Source organism: Sciurus carolinensis, chromosome 3, assembly GCF_902686445.1.
Source record: "Sciurus carolinensis chromosome 3, mSciCar1.2, whole genome shotgun sequence".
Lineage (NCBI taxonomy): Eukaryota > Metazoa > Chordata > Mammalia > Rodentia > Sciuridae > Sciurus > Sciurus carolinensis.
In genome coordinates, this window is record NC_062215.1 from 103040086 (window position 1) to 103056554 (window position 16469).

Below are 16469 nucleotides of genomic sequence, written 5' to 3' on the forward strand. Positions count from 1 at the left end.
ATGCACATAGTAGATACTCAGTGCATGGAAGGAAGCAAATAAGGAATCAGAAAAGACGAAATGGAAGCACGTGTATAGTTATGGAAGGAAACTCATATATCAGCCTTGGTGACTAGAGGAACCTCTGAACTCCCAGAAAATGGGCAAAAGGAGATAAATGTGTAGGAAAAAAGGGCAGGAAAACCAAGCAGTTCACACTCACAGCATTTTACCAACATCACTAGTGTTATGAAGAGAGGAAGGCTGCTGAAGATAAAGGACTGTGGAGGAGCAGGCCTGAGGACCAGGAAGCCTGGCAGTACCCTCTGTGGGTGATGGGGAGATGCGCCACCGTGTGCTGAGGTGGGTGTTTCAGGATGTTGTAGGAGACAACATCCCCTTCTAAAAAATCAGTCAAAAGAAATCAGTCTCATCTGAGACGACATGGATGTACCTGGAGACACTGCACTAAGTGAAATAAGCCAGACACAGAACAACAAATACCGCATGACTTTCACTTACATGGGGGATACCAAAAGCTGAACTCACCAAAGCAGAGAGTAGAATGGTGGTTACCAGGGGCTGGGGGATGTTGGTCAGAGTACAAACTGTCAATTACACAGGAGGAATAACTTCAAGAGACCTCGGGTTCAACGTGGTGACTGCAGTTAGTAACAATGCATTATAACGTGAAAATCACTGGATTTTAAATATTCTCATCACACACAAAAATAAGTATGTGACAGAGCACATATGTTAATTAGCTTGACTTAGCTATACCATAATGTATGCAATTTCAAAACATCACATTAGATACCATAAATAGATAGAACTTTTGTTAATTAAAAATATACAAAAATATGGGACATCTGTTTGTTATTCAGAGAACCCATCCACCACTTTCAGGGTAAGGGTAGTTCTATTGTGCTCTAAGAGATAAAAATCTCTCTTTAACCAAAGAAGTAACATTTTAACACCAAGTACTTTGAAAAGTTCTAGGAGTGGCAAGGGGTAACAGAGAGGCATTTTAAATAGAGAATCCTCTCACAAATGCCCTTTGGGGCTGGGGATATAGCTCAGTTGGTAGAGTGCTTGCCCTGGGTTCAATCCCCAGCACCGCCAAAAAAGAAAGAAAGAAAGAAAGACCTTTTGTATCACATCCTATATATATAACTGTCTCAAAGTTTGCTTTATAATTGAGATTTTTACCTTTCCTAAACTATTCCTTGGTCTAAGGAAGGAACTTTTGAACAATGCAAGACCTCAAGAGAATCAGGTGCCACCTGTAGGGTGAATGTCATTGTCTTACACAAGAAGGATTTCTGAATCTTGGTTTGGTTTATGCAAAATCACATCCATAATGTTTCATTTTTTAAAAAATTAAGATGTAGCAACATTTGGCATTATTTTCTCATTCCTTCCTCTGCCTATACCTGTTGACTTTTTCTATTTCTGTTGCACATGAACTTGTTCCCACCGTGAATCAGCTAAGCTGAGAACACTAATTTGAATAAGCATAATGTCACTCAAAAATAATGAGTTTCATACTAGTATACTGTGTTGACCTATACCATTGAGAAAATGTTGCATATGGGGGGACAGGGGCAAAAATGATTTGTTGGGATGAAATCCTTGGTTTAACCTATTGCAGTATGACATCAACCCAACCCACTGCATTTATCCTAACATCTCTCCATTGAATTAGAATAAGATCTAAAATTTCCTCCATGATTTATAAGGCCCTAGGCCATATGGTCTCTTACTGCCTCTCAAACCTCATATCTTTACCCATAGAAGAGTTAGCCAACTGGACGTTGTTTTCCTCAAATACACTAACCCCATTCCCATCAGAAGACTTTGCACTTAATAGACCCGCCACCTGGTGTCTGGTGGCCCCAGACCCTCACTGAGTTGGCTACTTCTCATTGTTTGGAGAATGAGACTCCAAACCTTGTAGAGTACACATCCTAAAAAATCTCTCAAGCACACAATTTTCCCTTAGACCCTAAAGGCTCTTTATCTCTATCTTTTGTCTCACCTTATGTTGGCTGCATAGTGTCATCCATGAATATTGTACTACTTTTGTTCTCCTAATAGGTCAAATTCTTTCATAATTTCCTTATACTTTGCAATTGTTTTCTCTGCCCAAAATATTTTTTTCCTGTTTTACCAGGTCATCTTCTTTTAAGACACGGCTTGAATGCCCCCTCTTGCCCAAAACCTTTGTTGATCCATTTCCCACTCTCAATTAACTGAGATAAACATATACTAGCCTGTGGTGTTGTAATTACTTATTAATTTGACATGACAGAGCAAGCATGTCCCACTCCATGACAGAGCAAGCACCAACCCTGCTCTTCACACTGACTGTAACACAATGGTAACTGGGCAGGGGTTGCCCAGCTGGTGATTACAATGCCGGAATCTAAGCAGAAGTGAGGTTTGCTACTTCTCAGGCTGAGGATGTTCCTTGCTATAGTTTGGATCTAGGCTGTCCCCCAAAGGCCCATGCATTAGAGGCTTGGTCCCTAGCACCCTATCATTACTGGGAGGTGGAAGAACCTTTAAGAGGTGATAAGTCACTGGGGGCAGGCCCTGGAAAGGGTGCCCTCCTCTTCTTTTGCTTCCTGATCATCATGAGGTGAGCGATTACCTCTGCTGTTCACTCCCACCATGATGCCATTTATAGGTAAATGAGTAAGTAAATCTGTAGAAAATTAGGCAGTTGAATTCAGTAGCATCTGAATCTTTTTATGAGATTTTTATTTTTGTAAACTGAGTCAAAAGACTTATTTGATCTAGGTGATTTGAGTAAAGGAGGAAAATATACATGCCAAGACAACTAGAAAATCTGTAAAAACATGTTGAATTTCAATACAGAGCTTATTTCACCTTTATTCTCTATAAGGGGGAAAGGGTGTAAATAGGCACAAATAAGAGGAAAACGAGGAAAGAAATCTCAATGGAAGAATCACAGCTACTTCTGATACCTAAGTGATAACCTAATAAAACAGAGAGATGCCCTGGCACAGATTTATACTTAGAGGGCTTTGAGTCATTCCAAACTTACACAGGTCAGAAAGTTTATTACCCAAAGTAGAAAGATTTACATTATTATGTTTTAAAAACCACATAAGCTATTCATAAGTTTGTTCCACCATATTAGGTTGCAACCTGGGAATTAAGTGGTTTCACTCTTTACATCCCTGGACCAAGGTTGAGGATGGGGCTCAGTGAAAGAGCATTTGCTTAGCAAGCATGAGGCCCTGGGTTTTGATCCCAGCATCACCAAAAACACTGAATCAAAACCAGAAAACATTGCTGGTGTCTAGCACAGTTTCTAAGACATAGTAGGCCATCCGAGTTTTATTTTGTTACAAATAAAAAATTGTTATGCTATTATATATAGACAATCAAATGACACATTTTTGGACACTAGGAAAGAGGGGTGAAAGGACATACATACAGTATCAAAAATCATTTGTAGCTAAAATATTGTCCCAAGAAAATTAGACATGCATTTTCTGATTTTTGCCCAGGTTACTGGTCCATTGAATACTAGGCATTTCATTTGTATTTCCAGCCAAGGAGGAGGGCGGGAATTTTAACTCTTGCTTTCATATCATTGAGGTTCAATCATTAATATGCTTGACAGTACATTAAAAGGAAACAGACAACCAATAAATACCTCTGAAACACATTTCTTGAATGTCTCAAATGACATTAGCAATGTAGGTCCATACAACAAAATAATAATTTCCCCCAAGAGTTCTACCTCCAAAGAATTTTTCCAAAAAGCAAATTTTTCTATACTCCCACCTTTTCTTGAATTCCCAAGTAAACTGGTATAGTTACATATTGAAGAAACAAAAATATTAAAAAGGAAATTTCAAAGGTTTCCTTTGATTTTAATGAGTAGACTTCCATCTCATTTCCTTTAAAACAGTGCCCCTGAATTGCAAATTACTTCATGGTCTTTTTTTAAGTGAGATCTCTTCCCAGACTGACAGAGCCAGCTGCAGAATTGTACTGTCTATGGAAATGATATCATCAGCACTCTGTCCTTGAATAATACCACAATCGTTACATTTGGCTCCTTTTCACATAGCGGGAACCAAATACTCGCTTGTTTACAGCAACAGTATTCAGATACTTACCAGTCTTGCACTTTATTGCTTGGCAATGTCAAATCCAAGGAAAGTTTAGCATGAAATACCTAAATCCCCTTTTAAAGAGAGTCATTTTAATTTCAATACATTTATTACTAATGCTTAAACTATTAGTTTATTGTCTAGTATTCAAAGAGCATATTATTTATAATCAATGTTGATTTTTGTTTTTTTGTTTTTTTGGTGCTGGGGATTGAACCCAGGGGCTTGTGCTTGTAAGGCAAGCACTCTACCGACTGAGCTATCTCCCCAGCCCATCAATGTTGATTTTGAGAGTGGAAAATTATAAAAATGTAAAATTACTTGTTTATACTCTTTATGCTTTCTTATATTTCTTAGACTTTTCCAATATAAAAATTATACTTACAGTTAATATTAACTATAACAATGTGGTCTAATGATTAAATTGAAGTAGTAAGTAAAACTAAAACTGATTATAAGTAATTTCTATACTTGCTATAAAAGGTAGCCTCATACTCCCACAGTCCTACTCCTAGAGGCTAATGGGAACCATTTGGTTGCATTCTTTCATATCTTTATTCATATATAAACTTTTGTTTACATGGGCTTTTATATTTAAGGGGCTCTTTATCTCTATCTTTTGTCTCACCTTATGTTGGCTGCATAGTGTCATCCATGAATATTGTACTACTTTTGTTCTCCTAATAGGTCAAATTCTTTCATAATTTCCTTATACTTTGCAATTGTTTTCTCTGCCCAAAATATTTTTTCCTGTTTTACCAGGTCATCTTCTTTTAAGACACGGCTTGAATGCCCCCTCTTGCCCAAAACCTTTGTTGATCCATTTCCCACTCTCCATTAACTGAAATTATTTTGTCTGAATCAAATAACTGTGATATTAATCAAACTATAATATAAAAATAAAATATTTGTGATTCATATTCACTTGAAGAATGCTTTATAAATCCATGCCATATATTGTTTTTATTAAACTGAAGTCCTCACCTGGCAAAATTAGTAAAGTCGTCCATTCAACTATAAATAAATTTAATTTGGCTCTCATTTACCAAGCATAAACACAAGCAAGTGCCTGGAGCAGTGTTGCAAGTTTGTAATGCTAGAGATTAGGTAGGAAGATACCCAGTTAGAGGCCAGCCTCAGAGACTTAGCAAGAACCTCAGGAACTTAGTGAGACCCTGTCAAAAAAATAAAATTACATAGAAAAAATAATAACAAAAAAAAAATTTAAAAGCAAATAATTTTAAAATCCGAGAAAGGAGTTTGCATCTTCATTAAATAAACAAAGTCAAACCTGGCACAATGTTGCACACTTGGGAGGCTGAGGAGGACTACAAATTCAAGGGCAGCCTCAGCAACTTAGCAGTAAACTTGTCCCAAAATAAAAAATAAAAAAAGGACTGGGGATGTAACTCAGTGGTAAAGTGACCCTGGGTTCAATACTGCAGTACTCCCAAAATAAAATAAAATAAAAGCAAAATGTTAATACCATTTATAAATAAAAGACCATAAACATTTTAAAATTTGTCATTTGTTTTTCTAAAAAATTAATTTTTCTTTTTTTTGTCATTTATTTTCCCTTCGGGGAAGTCAATTAAAGACATTGATAAATTAAAAATAAATGAAAGATTTTAATTAAACTTAGCAGAATTTTAATTAATTTTTACTTATGTACTTTCTTATGGCACTGGGGATTGAACCCACAGCCTCATGCATAATAGGCAAGTGCCCTGCACTGACCTATGTCCTTAGCTCCGCATCCCAACCCCTGCCCTTTTTTTTATCCTCCTGCCTCAGTCTCCTGAGTTACCGGGATTACAAGCGTGTGCCACCAAACCAGGTCTAAATATACTTTTCATTAAACTGTTGAGTTCTAAGTTAACAGCTAGCTTTACACTAAGATAGAGAATCCTTATAACTCAATTACTTTTAGTTTCAGAACTGTCATTAGTCAAATGATTTCCCTTAATAAAGAAAATGCACTCAGGCTAATACATGTAATGTTGATCAATAAGATTTAAAATCAATTGAAGATTTACTTTTGAATTAAAATTAGTTTTAAAATAGCATTAAGGACCCAGTTTGTCTCTGGTTTGCTATATAAATCCAACAGTACATCAACTAATCTCTGTGTTTTAATTTTCTCTCTTGTTAAATGTAGAACTTCTTCTAGATCCCTCCCAGGACTTTGAGACTAAAGATGCTGTATGTAAAATCAGTTTGAAATTATGGCACTACTATGGAGAAGGTAACAAATGGGAAACAATACAGATATGTAGACCCAGTTTCTAATGAAGAATATCTAAGAGCAAAGAAACCTTTAAAGTACCATATAAATATCCTTTTGTCAATGAATATATATAATAATAAGACAGTTCCAGGTGTATAGTACTCACATTACTTCATAATACTTAAGTGCAAAAACAGCAAAATCCTGAACACTCACATTCTTTTAATTTATTCATCAACACCACCAGTGCGTGTCATACTGGTTGTGTGGATCAGGAGTTGAATGGAATAGAATCACTGTCCTCCAGAGGTTGCAGTCTAAAGCAACCTGAAAACAACCAGCAAACAGAATACTGCAGTACAGCAACAGAGAAATGCTGAACTGTCTGCCGTGTCAGGAGGTCTCCCAGCATGACTGTCAAAACTTGTGTCAAAGATTGATATATGGAGCTGGGGAGATAGCTCAGCTGGTAGAGTGTTTGCCTCACAAGCACAAGGCCCCGAGTTTGATCCCCAGTAACACACACACACACACACACACACACACACACACACAAAAGATCGATATATGGTGAAAAAGTATTCATCTCTAGTAATTAGAGAAATGCAAATTAAAACCACCCTAAGATTTCATCTAACTCTAATTAGAATAACTATTATCGAGAACACAAACCATAATAAGTGTTGGCGTGGATGTGGGGGAAAAGGCACACTCATGCATTGCTGGTGGAGTTGCAAATTAGTGCAGCCACTCTGGAAAGCGGTATGGAGATTCCTCAGAAAGCTTGGAATGGAACCATTTGACCCAGCTATCCCACTCCTCAGTTTATACCCAAAGGACTTAAAATCAGCATACTACAATGATGCAGTCACACCAATGTTCATAGCTGCACAATTCACAATAGCCAGATTGTGGAACCAACCTAGATGCTCTTCAATTGATGAATGGATAAAGAAACTGTGGTATATATACACAATGGAATATTACTCAGCCATAAAGAAGAATAAAATTATGGCATTTGCTGGTAAATGGAAGGTGTTGGAGAATATCATGCTAAGTGAAATAAGCCAAGCCCAAAAAACCAAAGGTTGAATGTTTTCTCTGACAAAAGTGATGATACATAACGGCAGGAGGGGCGGTAGCAGTGGGGGCGACAAGAGAAGAATGGAGGAACTTTGGATGGTGTAGAGGAAAATGGGGTGGGTGGGGGAGGGGGAAGGAAAGATAGTAGACTGAGAGAGACAGTATTATCCTATGTATGTGTATGATTACATGAATGGTGTGAATCTACATTGTGTACAACCATAGAAATGGAAAGTTGTATCCCATGTGTGTACAATGAATCAAGATGCAGTCTGTAAAAATAAAAAAAAAATTTAAAAATTGATAATGGGGTTGCTATGTGAGAGGAGGTAAAGGCCCTGGTAAAGAGAATAGATTGAATCAAGATATGGGACTTAGAAAGAGTACATGTTTAGGAAACATTTAATTATGTAGCAATTTAATAACAGTATTCAGGTTTTTTTTTAAAGAATTCTTAAAAGACAATCAGCAAACATATCAGATATATTGTTACTTTTAGAAGAATAGACCAGAGGTGTTAAGTTTCTTGCTCTCAGAGTATTGTGGGCATAATATTCATGTTCCTTTTTTGTATTATACTAATTAAATTGCTGTACTAGGTTTACCATTGACTTAATTTCCAGGCTTATGATTTTTCTTGGTACTGCATCTCATTTACAGTTAGTTTTCTTAAAAAAAAAAAAAAATCGGTAAAGTAAAATAGCATTTTCTAGTTCTCTGGTCTGACTTTCATCAAATTTACACTAGCCGCACTCTATACAGCATGAAGGCAGCTAAAATTTCTTCCGGAAGGATGAGTACAGTTTAGGAAATTCCTGGTAGTTACTTCACTGAGGCCAATCTGACACAACCAATAGCCTGCCATTTCTAAAGAACTTAGGTTTTATTGCTAACCATTCTCCATTTGCCACTAGACTTGCCTTGTGTTATTACTTTAAATATAAAACTACTGAGTAACAAATAGAAACTCCTAAGGTAAAACCTTAGTCTCATAATTGTGAACTGAGTCACAACTATGATTAGATTACAGAACCAGTTTAATTTCTTCATCAGATTAACCTCATAGTATCATTTTAACATTTGTACAACTGAGCAGAAAGTAGGCAGAAATATTGGTTATTACTCTGCCAATTTGGTGAATTGAAAAGGACTTGTGTGGTTTTTCTTGTATTAGCAATACTTAATTTTCACTAAATTCATTCACATGACCATGAGTTCATTTTGTTTTTTCACAGGCTAGGTTTGTAGTTCAGTGATTGAGCTCTTGTCTAGGCCCTGGGTTCAATTCCTGGCACTGCAAATAGGAAGTTTTAATTGATAACATAAAATTGTACCTATTTATGGGATGCTATGTGATATTTTGATACATGTATATATTGTGTAATATTTAAATCAGGATAAGCCTATGTATCATTTCAAACATTTACCATTTCTTTGTGAATACATTCAAAATATACTCCTAGTTTTTTTGAAATATACATTATCTATAGTCACCTTCTGTGCAACAGAACACCAGAACTTCTCTCTCCTATCTAAACATAGCTTAGTACCCACTGACCGACTTTCTCCACTCCCCCTCTCCCCAGCCTCCCATAACCACCACTCTTTTAGATTCCACATGGGAGTGAGATCATACAGGGTTTGTCTTTCTATGCCTGACTTATTTCACTTAACATAATGACCTCCAGTTCCATTCATGTTGTCACAAATTCCGGGATTTATCCTTTTGATGGTGGAACACTATTCCATTGTGTATATGTTCAACATTTTCTTTATTCATACATTAGTTAGTAAGAATATTTCTTGGCTATTGTTAACAGTGCTACAATATACATGGGAGTGCAGATGTCTCTTGGACATACTGATTTCATGTCTTTTATACACACACACACACATACACACACACACACACACACACACACATTAGTGCAATTGCTGGGTCATGTGAGTTTTATCTTTAATTTTTTGAACAAACATCCTGAACCCTGTTTTCCATAATGATGGTACTAAAGTACATTCCCACCAACAGTGTGCAAAGCTTTCCTTTTCTTCTCATCCTCACCAGCACTTATCTTTTTTTTTTTTTTTTTAATAATAGCCATTTTAACTGGAGGTCATAACTCATTATGGTTTTTCATGTTTTGGCCATTTCTATGTCTTCTTTTGAGAAATATCTATGCCTATTGCCTCTTTTTAAACATTTTTTGCTCTTGAGTGTTTGGAGTTCTTTATATATTCTGGATATCAGTCCCTTGTCTGTTAAGTACATTGCAAATATTTTCTCCCATTCTGTAGGTAGGTTATCTCTGTACTCTGTTGAGTGTTTCCTTTGCTGTGCAAAAACTGTTGGAGATTGACCTAATCCTATAAATCTTTTTCTCCTTTTGTTGCTTGTACCTTGGGGTCTTATCCAAAAATCCTTGCCCATTCCAATGCCCTGAAATTTCTTCCACAATGTTTTCTTCTACTGGTTTCACAGTTTCAGGTAACTAGTGAAAGACAGGGGTTTAGCTCCATCTTCCGAATGTAGATATTCAGTTTTCCCAGCACCATTTATGAAGACTGTCCTTTTCCCAGTGCGTGCTCTCAGCACATTTGCTGAAGATCAGTTGGCTGTGGATGCACGGGTTACATCCAGGTTCTCTATTCTGTTCTGCTTATGTGCCTGCTTTAAAGCCTGCGCCAAGCTGTTCTGACTACTTTAGCTTTGTGGTACATGTTTTGAAGTCAGGTAGTATAATACCTCCTACTTTATTCTTGTTGTTTAAGATTGCTTTGGTTGAGGATATAATTTGATTAATTTTGACATAAATTAATGACACTAAATGGCTTATTATAATGGTTTAATACAATGACTGTTTGTTAGTAAGAAAACTTTATTCTTCACAAATGCTGGTCAAGGTTTGATACAAAGTTCATTGATAACAGAATTACCACCTGCCCTTTGAGCTGACAACTCCCTTCCACCATCATCACTGCAAAAACATGTTGCCTATCTGAAAATGGTGTTTTGCCAAGTGCCATTTTTGGATGAGATTGAGCACTTCACAATTAAAAACATAAATTATTTCACATCATCCTGACTTGTAAACCTACTCTTTTTCATGCTATTATTTTAATCCTGTCATCACTTTGTGCTTCCTTTCTCTCTTGCTCCTTATATCTAATTCCCACAATTCCTAACTGGCCCAGAACAATTATTTTTTCTTACCCCTTTGTAAAAACTGGATTTTATATTAAAAATTTCAATGACAAGTTTTAATTGACAAATTACCATTAAATGTAGTCATCCCTTAGTATCTGTCAGGACCTCCTGTGGCTGTAGTATGGTATTTGCATAAAACTTATGTCCACCCTCCCAAATACTTGAAGTCTTCTTTAGATTCATATAATTCCTCATATAATGAAAATGCCATATAAATATTCTGTATGCCATGAACAAAAGTTTGTATATGTTTAGTATAATTTTTTCTGAATATTTTTGATTCTTGGTTGAATCCATGGATATAGAACCTGCAGGTATGGGGGGCTGACTACATTTATGGGACACAATTTGACGTTTTTGATACGCTGGGGTAACTTTTAATAGTGCCCTCTTTGACTCTAAAATATGTCCTCTTGAATAAGTTACATGGTCACCTTACTAAAATTCCACTGGATGCCAAGTTCTGTTATTGTACTCCCATAATGATCTTGTAGTCATTATTTTTGCTGCTCTTGCTGCCCATGACATTTCAGGTCTCCATCTTCTCTTTCACTAGGACTCTCAGAACAGTCCTTATATGGCATTATCTCCATCTTCTCTTTTTAATCCACTTTAAAAAGTTGCCACATAAATTTCCACTGAGAGGCTAGCCTTAAAACTTTCTACTCAGCCCCCCATGACTTCAATGACTCCCCAATGCCTACTTTTGCTTTTACTTACTTATTCTAGTTTTTGAGGCCTTTTGAATCCTGCTATACTATTGTTCCCCTTCACCCTTTTAACTTTTTTTTTTTTTTTCAGTGCTGGGGATTGAACCCGGGGCCTTGTGCTTGTAAGGCAATCACTCTACCAACTGAGCTATCTCCCCAGCCCCACTTCACCCATTTAATCTGACACATTCACTTTAAATTTTAGGTATGCATTTTAAAATCTAACTTTGGTATTTGTAAAAAAAAAAAAAAAAAAGCAATAAAAAATTAGATAACATTATCAATTCAAGAACTATACTTTTTTTTCCTAGTACTGGGGATCAAACCCAGGGTGCACTACTACTGAGCTACATCCCCAACCCCTCTCCACACCCTTTATTTAGACAAGGTCTTGCTTCATGGCTGAGACTGGCTTTGATCTTGAATTTGAGATTATCCTGACTCAACCTCCTGAGTTGCTGGGATTACAGGCATGCACTATCATGCCTGGCTCAAGCACTACTTTTAACAAACAAGATTAGGTTAGTTGAAGAGAATTATGGTTTGGATGCGAGGTGTCCCCCAAAAGCTCATGTATGAAACTGTAACAGTGGTCCACTTCACTTTTTGAATATAGCTCTGAGGCTTATTTGTAAAAGGGACATGTTTTATTTTCTTCTTCCTTTCCCCCTACCTAACCAGGGGGCAGGGGAACAAGATTACCCTGAGTTATCTATGCTACACAGGAAGGAGTTATCTGCCAAATTAACAAGTGAATGTTAACACACCATCAGGCACCCTGGGACCCCCTGTCAGGGCACACCTGGAATGTAGTCTTTGAAAAGCTCCTTTAAAATCCCCCTGACCCTCCTGATGGGCAGAATCACAGTCTCTGGGACAAGAGTCCCCTGTGCTTTTCCTCTGCTAGCAAAGCAATAAAACTTTTTTTTTCCTTTTTCTCAAAACCATGTCCTCATTATTGAATTGCATGGGGACAAGGACTGAGATTTTGGTTACAAAACAATGCAAGAACATTCAGAGGTGAAATGATTGGGTTACGAGAGCCTTAACATGATCAGTGATTTAATCCCCAGATGGGATTAATTGAGTGGTAATTGAAGGTGGGGAGGGTGTGGCTGGAAGAGGCAGGTTATTGGGAACAGCTGTGGGGTATACATTTAGTGAGCACAGCTTAGCTTCTCCTCACCACATGCTTCTGCCATGTTCTTGAAAGCACCCAGAAACCACTCTGGACGTGGGAACTCACACAAGAGATTTTATTAAGCGGATAGTCAATGTAAGAACCCAGAAACCACTCCGGACATGAGAATTCACATAAGGGAGTTTATTAAGCATACAGAGCGTCTCCCTGCAGGGTAAGAGAGAAAATGAGAGGAAAAGAGAAAGGGCACGCGCGCAAGAGAGTGAAATGGAGGAGACAGCATGAAACCAAGGAGGAGAGAGAGAGAGAATGTGAGGAGAGAATGAGAAAATGGCGGGGAGCTATCCTTAAGCAGTCAAATTCCGTGGGTTAACAGGACCAATAACAGAGAAGGATACTTGCAAGCTGACTGATGAACCAACAGCTAGCTAGGATGTTCAGACTGACAAGTAGTTGGGAGGCAGGGAAATGACTGCAGCATAAAGGGCGGGGGAGCAGCTTTATATTATATTACAGACAAAGTGTCTGCCCACAGGGTGAGAGAGAAAAAATGAGAGAAAAAGGAGAGAGGGAGGGAGGGGGAGAGAGAGAGAGAGAGAGAGAGAGAGAGAGAGAGAGAGAGAGAGAGAGAGAGAGAGGGAGAGAGAGAGAGAGAGGGAGAGGGGAGAGGGGAGAGAGGGAAAGAAATGTAGGGGAGCTATTCCTAAGTAGTAGAATTTTTCGGGGGCTAATAACAATGGACCAATGGCTGGCAAGGAGGTTCACAGGCTAACAATCTGGACCAATGAATGCCGAGAATGTTCTCAGGCTGACGAGTGGACCAATGGCTGGCTAGGATGTTTGCAGAGATCTGGGTTGTAAAATGGTGTAGGGGGGAGAGAGGCAGAATCTTATGGCATTAAAATACCAGATCTGATGCCAACAGTTCTCCTTACCTTAAACCCTGAGGATTGGAGCTGGCTATCTAGACTGAGACCTTTGAAGCCATGAGCCCCCAAATAAACTTTCCTCCTCCATAACTGTTCTGGTCAGGGCTTTCAGTCATTGTGAAGCCAGAATTAAAGACAGGCAGTTGGTGTAGATAGGTGATCCCTTAGATCAAGAAAATGGAAGCTGATTTGGGTCCCAGAAGTTGGAGACCACCCCTGGGAAATTGAAATGTTAATGTCCCCTGAGCCCTTTGATTACCAAGATTGCCTGCCTATACTGCCCCTCCCCAAAAGGCTTTAATGAAGCAACTCCTGAGGAGAGAGGGAGCTGCTAATTAATGTTCCCTGGGCTGCCACTTCCCTCCTGCCTGGATCTTTCCAACTTGGCCCTTCAGCTCACCAGCTTTGCACCTTTTGGCCACCCCACTGGCTTCTCTCCGTCTTGTTTGCAGAGGGGGGGAAATAAACAAGATAAGGGAGAAGAATGAAGGAGAACCAAGGATACTTTAGATATATAAAAGGGACAGGGCTTCCTCATCAAATGAATTCCACCTTTGGGTCCCCTTCATCCTCCTGGGAAAAGTCTGTTGTACTATTCTTTAGATAAAACTTCTTGCTTTTTACTCTAGCTTGCCTGGGTGCTTCTCTGGTGTTATACTTCAACATTTGAGGAAGCAGAACTCATTAAGGTAACCAGCAGTATCAACGGCAGTGAAAAAGCTGACTGAAACAAAGAGTATTCTGAGAACAGCAGTTAAATCATCTAAAAGGTCAAAACCAGGTACAATTCCTACCTACAGCAGTTAAACCATTTAAAAGGTCATTACCATGAGCACCTGATGTCAATATTATACAACCAAAAAGAACCTACCCACAAAAAAACCAACCGCCTAATACAAAACAAAATCAGACACAGAGGTTGATAAGTATTTTCCCTATATCCAAATTTTTGTGTTCATCAAAATGCCATTGTTTTCACAAAGTAAATAAAATGTCAAATTATAGAAAATGCAGACAAAAAGGCAATTTTACCTGTTGTTTTTTACATATTAGGTGTTCCACAAACTGTAACTAATGCAAAAAAAGATTCTGTTGCTCAGATGGTTTTTTTTTTTTTTTTTTTTTTTTTTTGCGGTACTGGGGATCAAACTCAGGGCGTTGTGCTTGCAAGGCAAGCACTCTACCAGCTGAACTATCTCCCCAGCCCCTCAGATGGTTTTTAATAATAAGGTCTCACAGCACTGAAAACTATCCACAAAGTCAGGCATTCACTGGTAGCAGACCTATGGTTATAGCCCAGGTTCTCTTCCAGGCTAGTGTTTGGTTTATTATGCTATCCTGCTTGCCTGTCTGAATTTGGTGCTGGAGATAATGCCTTTCTTTCTGCATTGCATTTTACTTTTATCTTTAAAAAACTAACCACCATTGAGATTACCTGTCTGCAAGAATTCTTCAAAAGCAGTAAAATGTCAGTAATAAGCTAATAGGTAGTTAATCTCTTTTTAACTGCAATAATCGATGAGAATTATGTCAAAATCAATCCACTTGCACTGGAGGCTGCAAATTGTATTGCACTAGTGAATTAATTTTTTTTTTACTAATCATATTGATCTCTGAACTGAGAATTGCATCTCATCGACTTATTAAAAACTTTTTTTTTTGGTATTCCTTCCCACCTCCATTAAAAGAATTCTTTAAAAGAAACAAATGATCTAACACTGCTTCCTAATTTCAGTGTGATGTGCTCAATATGAACTATTTGGGTTACATGAAAACATTAAAAAAAAAAATTTTTTTTTTTGGTTTTGTTTTTTTGGTGCCAGGGTTTGAACTCAGGGCCTTGTGCATGCAAGGCAAACACTCTACCAACTGAGCTATACTCCCAGCCCCCTAAAAAAAGTTTTTTTGAGCTGGGGAGATAGCTCAGTTGGTAGAGTGCTTGCTTTGCAAGCACAAGGCCCTGAGTTCGATCCCCAGTACCGCAAAAAAAAAAAAAAAAGAATTTTTTTAAAATCAACCATAATGCTGTCGCCTACAATAAATCCTAATGTTATAATACATTTCCTTTCTATGCTTTTTTTCAAACATAATTGAGATTTCCCAAGTACAAAAGTTTGCACCACTTTATTTTCATTTAACATGTCACAATCATCATTTATTTCCCCATGCTATTAAAATCTCCTGTATATTTAAGGCAGCATGTTTCATCATATACCTTCACCTATTCCCTTAATATGCTGAACATTGATGGATAGACACTGAATGAATTTTGCAAATGAGTTAACATAGGACCTCCAACATGTTCCTTTTTTGTCTTTGAACTATGACTTAAGTAGGGTCTTGAAAAAAAAAACAGAAAAGCTTTCAACACTCTGAGAAAATGCAGGACATTAAAAAAAATGCAGGACATATATTTTGGAAGGTTGAAAATTAAATTATGTCCTTTTACTGATCCTCTCACATTAACTGCAGTTTATTGGTGGAAAAAAGGAACAAACAGAAAGTTACTGTCATCTACTGAAAGTATAGACAAAAATAACCTACAACTGAAATTGGTCTTGAAAATCAGGATCATGGCCTCATTCCCCTTTAACACCCAAGAAACACGGAGGCAGGAAAATAAGTTTTATTTAAAGGACAGGACAGGGCTGGGGATATAGCTCAGTTGGTAGAGTGCTTACCTCACAAGCACAAGGCCCTGGGTTCAATCCCCAGTACTTCCAAGGGCGGGGGGGAAGGACAGGACAGAGAAAGAAGGGGGCAGGGAGTCAGTCCTCTGGAGAGGAGGGGGTATCCAGAGCTGGTGCCTGAGGGAGTGGGGGTGTCCTATCCCTTTATAGATTTTAGGTTTCCTTCTCCTATTTGACCAAAAGGCAGGAAGAGAGCCACAGGGGTGATTGCTTGTGTTGGAAAGTGGGATCCACCCCCCTACTCCATGCTGTTAGCAACTGGATGACGGGAAGTGCTATCTACCCATTTTCTTTTCTTTGATAACCAGCTACCCTGTCCTTTGCCCTGGCTCACAACCATTAATTACATTATTT

At 38.0% G+C, this 16469-nt stretch overlaps 1 non-coding gene across 1 annotated transcript; it reads left to right on the plus strand.

The window, feature by feature from the left end:
• The first annotated feature begins 16075 nt into the window (after nucleotides 1-16075).
• Nucleotides 16076-16148, plus strand: Trnav-cac (transfer RNA valine (anticodon CAC)). Its single transcript has one exon. It is a non-coding gene; the product is annotated as a tRNA-Val (tRNA).
• Nucleotides 16149-16469: the final 321 nt, after the last annotated feature.